Below are 13,190 nucleotides of genomic sequence, written 5' to 3'. Positions count from 1 at the left end.
CAAGCAGCTCCTGCGCCACACACCCCTATGATAGACACTGATGCGCCGCTTCCCCGAGGAACAGGCGGACTAGGTGCTATGCGCGCCTAAGAGGGTGCTGCTTCTTTTAATTGCGGTTCGACTGACCCTGAATTGAAATCCAGGCGGGCTACTGACCTCTAGCAAAGGTGAAATAGTAAAAGGGAGGAAACCTTGTGCATTCAGTATCACGAAGAAGATGCAGTAAGAAGCGCTCAACAAGTTTCTTTCGTGGGATGAATACGGTGTGAGCGGAGACGTAAGATTTGCACGAATAAGGGAAGAGGAGTACCTCTTTCTGCTGGCAGTGTTGTGTCCTCCTTCTGTTTTTCCGATGATCTTCTTGTTGTTCGCCGAAAACCAGAAGTTGTGGAGGACGGTGCAGCCTTGGACGAACCCATGGCCAAGTTGTTGAGTGTGGTGCGGTGGCCGTCTGTCGGTGGCGGGGAAGCAGATCCGAGGCAGCAAACGACGGTGTAGCGGGAACAGCTCCGGTGCGGTGGACGGTTGCGATAGTGGAGCCGCAGCAATGAGGCGCAGGAGGGTGTGGTCGGAGTGGTTCTGGTATGGCGCACGTCGGCGTCGGCGTCGTGGATGCAGCTCTGCCTCGGCTTCAGCTGCTAAGTCCTTGAGGGCATTGCGATTGCGGTTGCATTGGACGACGATGTCGGGGTACCGGCTCTGGCATGATGGAGGAGGGAGGCGGTGTATTGGCCGCTATTGGGTGGAGGACGGAGGAGGCTGGGGTTTCGCGGCTGGTGGAGAGGGCATTTTCGCGCCCATGGAGTATGAATGGGGAAACGGAGGGAGGCGGGGAACTAAGGGGGAACAATGTTTCGGTTTGAGACGCTCTTGTTTGAAATTTGGGGAAAGTTACAAACTTCCCCACATCTAAAATTTCGGACATATTGCGGGTTGGGGGTAGGACAGTCATGTCAGGTGTCCCAAATGTGGGCGGGATAGATTTCAGCCGAGCGCATGGGTAGGCGTCCATGGCGTATGAATGCTTCTCTGGCGTCTTGGTGAAGTTACAAACCTACCCCGGTTTAGACCTTTGGACATCGGGCCGATAGGCTACACGGGCCAGAGCAGAAGCATTAACGTTTTCGGTTCTCTTGAATTAAACTTCCAGGATTTGTCAAACTTCACAAATCTTTACTTTTGAAAATCCTAAAGCTACGATTATTTTGGAATGGAGGGGGTACATTTGAATATACATTGTACACGAGTATATATTAAAAATATGCAACTTACCTCAGTTCATGCATGGTTCCAGATATAATCTCCTTGGTTGCAAATAAAAGATAGATATGCGTATGAATATATATAGCATGTTCAAACTCACAACAAAGATTGATGCCCCATTTTACATCTGATTTACAAATGCCATTATCTCGGGTTCAAATAGATGAATGCACTTCCTATGAATTCGAATCTTTGAAACCCCCTTTATGTTGAATTCGACATGTATTCTATTTCGTAGCTAGAAATTTGGAATGTATCCATGCAAGTGACAAATGTATAAAGTGCTTCACACTAACAACATGGAGTGCACTAATTAATGTTTATATATGAATTGCAAAAGCATCCATTGCCTGTATTTCAACCCGCTCTCACTCTATGGATCGATAATATGAAATAAACACATGCACATGCTAGAATTCAATTGCAATTGAAGAAAGAGCCTACTCCTGGTACTGTATATTAGTGATAGGGGTGTGTACAAAGTACACGTGAATACCAGGCATTGTGCGTGTGTGTATACTATCGACGAACTAGCCCCCAAGCTTGTATAACATACTAAGGGCCTAGGGTTACAAATCATATATAGTCGGCTTATCACCAGTGGGGATAGAGTCCTCCACGACTCTGGTAGCTTCGTGTTGTACGCCGAGTCCTCCACATGGGTCTTCGTATAACACGTCTCGGTCCAACCTATATGTGGCGCAGGATGGAACCGACCCATGAGTCTTCATGTTGACCCACCACAACTAGAAATGATGTGCCCACCACACCACACATGCAATCGGCCACTAAGAAAATAAGCATATACAATAGTACAACAATATCTAGCTCATGATACGACTCCATATTTTGTTGATGACATTGACGGACTTTGCATTTGATGCGTGCTCCGTATTTTGTTGACGACACTTACGGTCATTGTATTTGAAGTGAAAGCACGATATGGTCACTGGACTTCAGAATAAGCTCATCACGGTCACCACATATTTTTTGTCTTGCTAACCAACATGTGGTTGGATGGTTAGAGGATAGTGGTTTCTCGAGCCCACCAAGGTTAAAGTCCCGGTGCTCGCATTTATCTTGTGTTAATTTCAGTATTATACGGCGACGTACGTTCAGTGGGAGGAGATGTTTCACTCGACTACGAGGCACCTATGGTGACTTCGTAAAATCTCAAGATCATATATGCTGGCCCACTCTCTCGAAGGTGCTCATAGGGGTAGGGTTCGCGTGTGTGCGCTTATAGTGCTGAGTGCTTGCGCGTATATATGAGCCCTTACATTTGTACCATGTTAAACAAATACATATCATGATTATACGGTCACTGGCTCACCCGTACAACTCCATATTTTGTTGATGACATAATCAATTGACCAGTCAAACGTTCCACGCGGCGCAACTAGTGTTGCACCGTCGGGGCGCGTAACTGTGGGGCCCACCTGTCAGCCCGTATATGAAAGAAAGAAATGGTAGTTTGAGTCTGTACTGTGTTAATAAAATAGGAGTACATTTTAGGGTGATCATACGGTCACTGGCTCACCATATAGCTCCGTAATTTGTTGATAACACGCTCAATTGACCAGTCAAATGGTCCACATTCAGCAGCACACATTACCATAGGGCCCACCCGTCAGCACGTATATGAAGGACAGAAATGGTAATAAATTAGTGGTCGGTGGGTATTCGAAGTCATGAGACCTCTGGTTGGTAGTCACCGGCGGTTGGGGGCGTTCATTGGGCGGTGGGGTGGGGATCCCCGGAGAAAAAGCTCGGCGGGGGGGCTAGAGGGATGGCTGGTGCGGCGGCGGACCGGCGGTGGGGAGTGGTTTCGGGGAGGGCGTGCCGGCCGCGGGCGGCGGGGGCTGGCGGTTCGGCCGGTGGTGGCTGGCGGCTCAGGGGGTGGAGTTTGATGATAAACTTGAGGCCCTTGATTTTGTATCCAACGGCTAGAAAATCTAATGACCAGAGATGAAGAAGTTAGTCGACTGACGTGTAGCCTCACCCCGCACGTACACATGCATGCACGCAAGACACGCACGCATGTAGGCATGCAACACTGACACATACACACACATGCATGCTGGCGTGCAACACTGACACGTACACATGCACTCATTAACACACGCACGTACGCACCCATGCATGCAACACTGAAACGTACCCTTGCACGCATGCAAGACTCGCATGCCTGCATGCACAGCACACGACGCAAGACACACGTTCAACCTATACGTGCATGCACCCTTTGTTAAGGACATGGATTGTTGCGGGTATTAATCAATCTTATCTGTGATAAGCAGAACATTGATGTTTGCAGCGGTCTTTATGAATCACAATGTATCGAACGTGCTATCAACATCGTATGCTTATCTACGTGAAAAAGATGACGTCACACTCAATGAACAATCATCGGTTTATAAAATGCCTGCTTCTAACCGCCCTGGCCCACCAAAGGTTCCTCTGTTGTGCGCTGCCTGCGTTGGGTCACTGACATGCATGCCATGCACCCAAAGAGCCCACATGTCAGTGGAAGAACGATGCGGTGTCCTAGGTCAGAATCGAGGGCGCCACTCGCGGCAGGCCGGGCGAACACGCCTCCGTGCCGCATTCAAACGCCTCCATGAAACCCGCCCGCGTGGAAGCCGAGAAACCCACTCTGGACACACGTCCGTTCATGACCGGGCCGGCGTTAAACCGAACGCCGGCCGAGCTCCTCCCGTTCGCCATCTATTTAATCTCCTATTTAAACGAGGCCAAACGCCGGCCAAGAATCGCACACCTCCGCCGCTCCCCTATCTCCTCCACCATTTTGTCCACTCTTACAATGGCTTGCGAAGAGTAGTTATTCCGCATCCAAGCCGGCTGGGTAGCCCGCCGGATACGAGCTATGCAGCTCGCTGATCCACCTCCCTCCCCTCGCCCGACGGAGCCAGTTACCGCCCCAAGCCGGCGCGTGGTTCAGCAACTCGCTACTCCAGGCCAGCTCGACAAGGAGCGGCGCACGGGCGTCGTTGCTGCCGTCCATGCTGCCGCCTCGTACCGCGTCTCCCGCTTTTGTGACCGAGACTCCCATGCCGGCGGCCGCGCCATGCAAGCAGCGATAGAAGCCGGGTGCGCGGAGAGCGACGAGTCGGTGGCCAGCGCCTCCGCATCCGCCGCCATCATCGAGGAGAAGTAGAACACGGGAGGCCGCCGCCGCTTGGGTCCCATGAAGGCCACCGCGGAGGCGACGCCGGCGTACACAGCAGGTGTCTTGCCGGATCCTTTTTTTGCGAGGACCTTCGTCGACCCCGCATGGGCTCCACGGAAGAGGGGAATGTTAGGATGAACTCGAGCCGGTGCCGACCATGGCGAAGTAGTGGTCAGTGATGAACTCGAACCGGTGCCGGCCACCATCATCTTCGGCACCAGCCAATGATACCAGTTGGGCAGTGGGGAAGCGAGCCGTCCTTTGCGCTGAAGCATATATCTCCGGGGCTTTCGGTAGTCCGATGATCATGCTGCCGGACATGAGGAACACAAATCGATCGGCGGGCGACCATTTAGGCCAGGTATTATATACCTGTGCTGTCCAGAACTAGCACCGCGTAGTTCATTTGAATGTAATGAAATCTGTCATGTTTGTATGAAAATCCGGTATTTTATATGATTTCCGTCATTGTTTATATGAAATATCAGTTTGTCCACGTGTTTGCGTGAATTTCGTCCGGTTGGTTGAGTTTCTGTCATAATGTGTGCGGCTACGGTTGGATGGCGTAATTTGCGGGTCGCCGGTCAGTCTGCGGGAGGCTCGGGCGGCGTTGTGGGACAAAAAAACATAGCTCGTGCGAGCTCGTCTCCAACGTGCGTGCTGGAGGATGCATGACAGCATGATCACCCGAGCCATTCCTCGTTCATCGGTGGAAAAGGCACCGGTGGACAAAAGGGTCGCCAATATTTTGGCTACCCCGGGCAAGATCCAAACAGCCCCTCCCAATAGATTCAAATCCCTCGTTCGCCGTGGAATTTTGCCATGTTTTGTTTTCATGGACTAGCAAGATGCTCGTGCATTGCACGGAACATCAAGATGCATTTTTTTACAAACTCCCGCATGCATGCAAGGGATAATTAATGTCCACCTTTGCTAGTACCACGAGGCAAACACCATTAATATTGCATCGATTAGTGTTAGTGGCCTTGTATATCTGCAAATTGTAATTTTGATAGTGGCCCCTTGTATATAAAAATGGAGGGAGAAAGATGAGAGATATGGTGAGGTGGAGTGGGGCGTGGTGGTGACTGGTGGTCGGACTGGGCAGAGGCATGGGGATGGACGATGCATTATGTCTAGGTTTGTATCTCTCTCACACACACCCACGTAGGTGGGGGACATGCACGAAGAGAAGAGGTGCACGCACGGCGCACGTACTCCCGTCTCTCTCCCAACCAGACCCGTGCGGGTACACGGTGGAGCTTATTTCTGTACGAAAAAGGCAGCCCACGTGGTAATTTGGCACGTGTACTAGTTGTCCAGTTGGTGGAGGGAGGATCGTCTACCACGGGTGAACAAACAAATTGCGACTTGACACGTTATGTTAAATTAAAAAAAGAGGCAAACCATGTGGAGCCTACCTTAGAGGCAAGGCTCTATACACTGGAGTACTTTTGATGTGTCCCGTCAACTCGCAGAACGAGGAGAAGCTTGCTTAGTACGCTGTCTCCCCTGCCCACGGGCGCGGTGGCTCGCAGGATGAGGTGAAGCTTTCTTACTACGCCTTACGCCTGCTCCCTCGTCCACGCGCGCGGTGGCTCGCAGCACAAGGAGAAAATTTTACTACTCCCTCCGTTTACTCCTCGTCCCTACTACATACTTTGGTTAGTACTCCCTCCATTTACTTATACAAGGCCACTATAAAAAATACATTTTGCATCTATACAAGGCCACAAATAGTAATCGAGACAAAAGTTACTACTCTCTCCTTTCCAGTTTATGGCTCAATTTCAAAATCTCTCCAACCAAGGTAGACGGTGAGTGGTCGAATTAATTTCGTAGTTTGCACAAGTAATTAGTACGCTAATTTTTCCCAAGAAGTTATGTTTACTGAGGCATTAATTAGAATGAATGCATGAATGACCACTAAATTTCCATGAACTTGTACGTGCATTGGTTAGTTTCCTCTTGACACTGCTTGCGTCGGGTGATCTAACGCACCTCGAAATCCAACATGTAATGGTACTACTACTAGTATAGTAGAATTGAGACTTATCAAACGGAAAAAGGAATGTTTTTTAGATGAGCCCTATAAACCCTAGTGGGTACGTACTCTGTAAAAATAGATTTTTCCAAAACTAAGTCGCTCCCTTTCATGAATTCTGTAGTATACTCCTTCGTCGACGCTCCCTTTCATGAATTATGTACTTCCTGTCACCGACATGTGGGACATATAGCAACCGGGTCGACGTGTCAAGCACCAAATAACAGTGCAGAACAGCAGGGGGCGCACCCCACTCGTACCGGCCTAGTAGTAGTAATGAGCAACGAGACGTCAAATCATAATGCCGCACTTTCCCAGACGGACGAAGCAACCATTATTTCACACTTCGGTTCGCCATCATCTCAAACCACGTACTAGTATTGCTTCTGCCTCAAGAGGGACACGCGCATCGCCTTGGTACATCATGACACATGGGACCGCATGACAGGCCATGCTCCCCCGTCGATCGCTCGGTAAAATCACCTCATTTTTACTATACTTCCTCCGTATCGGTTTACTAAATGGCATGCACGTCATTCTAGGTTGAGAATTTAACTGGCTATATATGTGATGAACAGTACTCTAGCCTTTTAAAAAATGTATACTTTTGTATAGTAGTACTGTCGATGGATTGCGCCATGGAGCAAAAATTGAAATTAAAAAAAAGGTGGTACATATAGAGAGCGCTCGTCGCCAAATTATGCATATAGTACTATTAAAAAGGCTAGTCACAATAATGGTGTCCAGCACAACCCACCCCTCAAATAAAACTAAGAGGGTGCTTGGATACGTTTTAGTCCCATGACTAAAAGTAGTGGGACTAAAACATGCTAGCCTCACCCATGCTTGGATCCAAATACTAAAAAGGCTAAAATCAAGTTAATGAGCATTTATTATCCTCCAAACCCTCCAATCCAGAACTCGCCTGTGTTAAAGGAAAGGAGTTAAATGAGTAGAGAGAGGACTAATCCACATTTTAGTAGGGGTACCCCTGACTAAAAAAATTAGTCTCAATACTAGTTTTAGCCCCTATTTAGTCAGAGGTGCTTGGAACTTTAGCCTCTTAAAGAGACTATTTTTAGTCAGACTAAAATAAGTCCCTTGGATCCAAGCACCCTCTCAGCATCCTGGAATTCTTTGACAAAACTAAGCACCCTGAAATTCTTTGACAACTAAACTGCTGGCTATATGATGTTGGCCATATGAATTGTATGTATATAATGTGAAGAAACGAGTGGTAGTACTATACCAACTAAAAGATGAAATGTAAGAAATACTAGTATGTACGTACTGAAGAGTTAAAGTAACGAGAAGAAACATAACATAGTTCTACTAGGGGCTCAGCACAACACACCCCTCAAATTAAATTAAGCACACCTGAAATTAAACTTTGCAACTATTCCGGTAGACACTGCATTAGAACCACCATGAGCAATGACACTGCCACCTTACTCGGAGTCCTCGTCCACGTCCTCGACTTCGTCCTTGTCCCTCTTCCTCTTGGCCAATACTTCTTTGCTTGAACCGCACACTTGGCTGTTGCTCTTCATCCAACCCTTGTAGATATTGAAGCAAAGGTAGCCATCCATTGCAGCGTAGTGGATGTGGTCTATATCTAGTACATTCCGCTGCCATGCATGATGATGAAATGTGTAATGAGGTTTCTCTAGTTTACCGTACAAAGGATGAACCATGGCTCCTGCCAGGGTCAGCATTGAAGGCTGACAAGAGGACACCAGCCGATTCTTCTAGAGGTCGAAGGTGTTGCCTACAACAAGGCCTATCCGACGCAGGACTTCTTTGTCGTTACCAAAGTCTACAGTAACGAATTTCACTGTTTTGTCCTTGAGGAAGTTCTTAAAATCCTGGCACTCAACATCGGTATGGCATATGTGGTAGACCAAGCAAACATTATGCACGCAAACCTGGATCACGACGGGCTTCTTCCTCTCTTCGTCCTTTAGATCCTTCTCTCGTCCCAGGACTGTGGTGTACTCAATATCTAGCCCAGCGACCCACTCATCATCTGAGTTTTCGAACATGCGACTGAAGCGAGAAAGGCATCCTTTCACCGTCGCGGAAGAACGGGTGTAGATGATGTCGAACTCATCGCCGGTGATGGTTCCAACCTTGTACTCACCGCCGATCGTGGAGATTTGGGATGCCATGGATTTGGGAGGAGGGTTAGGATTAGTGGAACTGCCATAATGTGAATGGACGGGACGACTAGGAGCGAACCGTTGTAGTATTGAAGGACGTGCGAGGACGAGTAGGAGCGAACTGCCAGCATGCGAACGGCAGGGTAGTGGCTTTCCATTCTCCCATGATGCGGGCTTCCGAGAGCCCTTGGATCTGAGATCGAACGGTTGCATGGCGTGATTCTAGACCTATGGGTGAATATCCTATCCTGGAGGGTTATTCTGCAAATTTTCAGCAACTTAGCATGCGATCGTTTGATCTCAGATCCAAGGGTTGCCAGCAGCCCGTATCATGGTCGCGCCTACCACGACCGTCGCGTTGCTCGCACGGTCACGTCCTTGGAGATTTAACACGGTGCATTAGGCTATCTGATGTTGGCATGTCATACATAGTCATCACTTAGTCACTCATACTACAACAAGGTTGGCTCTAAGTGTATTTTTTTTACTCCTCTCTATCTCTTTCTTCATACTCAAGGAAGAAACGGTGCTAAGCGCATGTATTTATTGCATTTGCCAAGGAGTGACCTCTTCCAATGAAATGGTGTTGCTAAGTTTGCCTCATTTAATTAGCTATAGACTCAAAATTATCTTTTCACCTAGGTATATGCGCTTAGCATCTTTTCTTCCTTGGGTCACCAAACTAGTCTCTCTCTTCTTGATTAACTTACCACATCAGACTTTATGCCTATGTGGCAAGCTTAAGCACCTGTAGGAGCAAGTAAAAGTAAGTATAATAGTGCGCTTTACATGGCATTTTTGCATATGTGGAGGAAAGAGAGGCAAGGAAAAAGTGGAGAAGTGGGCTCTCATGCAAGAGCCAGCCTCTACTACATGGTGGAGCATTGGGAGAGGCACCTGTATGGAGGTGGTCAGGAATCTAGGAGACTCACGCCAGTCGTAGCGCCGTAGTTAAAATGATAATGGCAAGTCAAATCACGGGGCCCCACCTGTCCAGCAGTAACTCGCTGTCAAATCACACAACCCTATGTTTGCAGCAGCCTACTCCCTCGTCTTCTCGCGTCTCTGTCGAACCGACTAGGCGGAACTGCCCCGCCGCCTACCGCGCAGGAAAAGCCCCGCCCTCGACTTTTAAATACAACTACATCCGCTTAAGAATCCAATGATATACTTTTTGCGACATAGTAACTTATATTTAGTTAGTCAAATGGATGACCTAGAACTACGTGCATGCCCTATAAACCGAGATGCCTAAAAATTAAAAAAACCGAGACGGACAGGGTAGTTCAGCACGTATCTTTTTAGATCAATATAGTCGGGATTCACCAAGGAGCAAAACCAAGTGGTAGGCTGCTCCTGTCGTGTTGGCGTAGCAACTCAAGCAGGGTCAGTCCGCACACGAAATGGCGACACACTTAGCAGGACCCCTTTGGCAGACATGTGGCTCATCCACCGTCTTGTTCCGCGTGCGATGCACCAAATTACAGTTCGGAGCAGCGGTTGGAATTGGAGGCACCCCGGTCATAGCACCGCAGTAGTAGAAAATGAGCGATGAGGGGTCAAATCACAAAGCCCCACCTTTCCCGCATTAAGCTGGACGGACGAAGCAACCATCATTTCACTCTAGGGCGCAAGAGCATAAAGAAAAGAGAAAACAATAATGTGTGCAGCAGCTACCTAGGGCACCCTAGCGTAGGGGTCTCCACTACAGATCCTTTTTTTAAAGCGCCTCCACTACAAATCGGCTTCTCCCTCGTCCTCTTGAAGAAAACCGATGATGAGTGCGACGGTAGGGTTTGTAGGAGTACTACAGCGTGCGGGGCCACGTCGTAGTAAATGGGTTCGAGCCGACGCCTTAAATATGTGTGGGCCGCTTGGTTTTACGGGAACGAGGCAGCATTTTGGGTTCGGGGACCAGTGGAGATATAGTACGTACAAAAAATTGTGGATGTAGGTTCGACCGAAAGGCAATGATGCATGGGCCCTGCATTTTGATATACCCGGGGCCGCGTGAAATTTGCTACTCTACTCAAAACTAGTAAGGTACACATGTATTGAACGCATGAGATTTCGAAACCAAATTATGAATAAATACACACTATAGCATGTAAAGCTTTGAGTCATATATGCATGATGTAGATGTTCATTTAGTTCTTATAGTTCATCTCATTCAAAATCGATAAGTTTTATAAAAATGTTAAGATTCATGGGGTTGTGCATTGTACTCCCTCCATTCCAAAATAGATGACCCAACTTTGCACTAACTTTGTACAAAGTTAGTGCAAAGTTGGGTCATCTATTTTGGAACGAAGGGAGTAAATCATAAAGTAAAAAACAAATAATGGCAATTCATTTAGAAAAAAATAATCAATTATGATACAAAAGATTCTAGAACAAAGGAGAAGTGCTTGTGTTTTGAGGTTTGTGCATTATGCTTAAGTTCAACCATGGAGTCTTCTAAATTGTACATGTGGCAGATCTGGTGGAATGTTGATGATATCCAACGGCCAGTAGTGCTCGGATTTTCCTATCTCTGCACTGTCGGGTTAGCTTCATCCAGCGACCATCTTTCAAAGTTATTGGCACACTATATAGTTCTTGTGCCATAGTTGCATGTTTTGGAAAAAAGCTACTAGTGGGTTGTACTATCTATTTAGGAATAGAAGATGTATACATGGAAGTTGTAGGGAAAGAGATGACATGGAGCATCTCAATTCCTATGAGTAGGGATTGGAAAAGAGATGTCATTTGGTTCACATCATAGGAACTTTTCTATTGAATATAGAGATGGCATGTTTCTCAATTCCTATGAGGAGGGATTAGAAAAGAGATGTAATTTGGTTCATATCATAGGAACTTTTCTATTGAATATATGCTAATGTTTATTTTCCTTTGAAACTAAGGGAGTATAGGAATCCATTCATATGAACCAAGTGGCTCTAAAGCTATAGAATGATATCATGTTTATTTCCTTTGAAATGTGGAGTATATGAATCTATTCCTATGAACCAATTGGCTCTAAAGGAAAAAATCCTATAAAAATCATATCATATAGAGTTCCTATGATATTCCTCGACACTAAAGGATGCTTGAAATTGCCGCGGGTGATACGATGGTCTTTCTTTGTAGACTCCTCACCCAACTTTATAGTTACCTCTCGAAGATGAATGAAATGATATATACATGGTATTCTACATGTGCAATTTGGTACACGAAAACTCGGTAAAAGCTTGCGAGGTCCAAATTTTCAATAAAGCTATATGCACTGCATTTCGGAACGGAGGGAGCATACGGTAGTTTCTAACACTCACGTGGAAGATTTGTGTGTAGGAGGAGTGGCTGTTCTATTAAATGACATGGCAAAACTGACACTGTCGGATGCCGATCTAATGGTCCTTATGGCGTTCGTCAGGAAAAGGCTTGTGGCGAACGTTTGTCGGATAATGATTTATGGACACATGCATTGCATTGATACGTGCCCCCCTCTCTCTCACGCACACGCACCCTCACGAGTCACGACTCTCCCGAGTCCTCTCGCAGACTCGCACGTCACACCCACCGTCTATCTGCAGTAGACGTCACGCACATATGTGCTCTTCACACCCTACCCTCAGAACTTCTAAAAAACAAAAGACGACGCGCACATTTTATTTTAGCTCACACGTCACACACTTGTATTATTACTCTTGCGGAGAACATTCTTTGGGCATAGTATATTGTACTCTCACGAAGAGAAGCGGTGCACGCATGCACTAGTTCTCTCACACCCACTCGCGGGTACATGTAGGAGCGCATTTTTTTGAAGCTGGTACAACAAAATCACTCCACTATATATAAAAGCAGGAGCCTTAGCGCTTGCTTTACTAGGGTTCCTCTCGTTCACTCTCTCATGCTCTCCAGATCTAAGCAACACATAGGTGGCCACACTCTCTCTCAGCTCACGGCTGGTCACAAATCCGGCCGGACAACCTCAACCGGGGTAGGGGTGTAGGTGCATCGTTCACGCTGTCATCGGCGGCGAGGGAGGAGACCAACGGTTGCCCGCGCATCCCGATCAGGCGGTCGTGCCATTCTCTCTGAGAGAGCGCCAGGTCGGGAGGGCCTCCGACCCCTTCTTCCTCCCTGCGGTATTGTGGCCAAGATGCGGCCTCCCGACGCCGTCTTTGCGACATGCCGACGACCCTCAGGTATATATTCCTTCGAAACCTGCCTTGCTCTACTGCCCCAGCTCCCTTCGTGTGGATCCTTTTATACTTCCGTCCGCTGTTCCGAAGCCACCTAGACTTCTACTAAGGCACGTGCTTTGCACGTATGTTTTGTATGATAGATACTCATATACCTTCTTTTTAGAGAGAGAAATGGGTACTCGTATCTTGAGTAGATGTCATAGTGTGTTTGTTCGCATGATCTAAGGACTATTCTGAAATAAGAAGCAAATCACTTGCACAAATCAAACTGAGTTCCAAGTAAGAATTTGATTACAAGATAAAAGTTGTAGTTTTATTATATGTTGTTTCCTGGGTTCCACTGATGT

The sequence above is a fragment of the Triticum aestivum genome, chromosome 4A, assembly GCF_018294505.1.
Source record: "Triticum aestivum cultivar Chinese Spring chromosome 4A, IWGSC CS RefSeq v2.1, whole genome shotgun sequence".
Taxonomy (NCBI): domain Eukaryota; kingdom Viridiplantae; phylum Streptophyta; class Magnoliopsida; order Poales; family Poaceae; genus Triticum; species Triticum aestivum.
Note: the sequence above shows the minus strand (reverse complement) of the source record.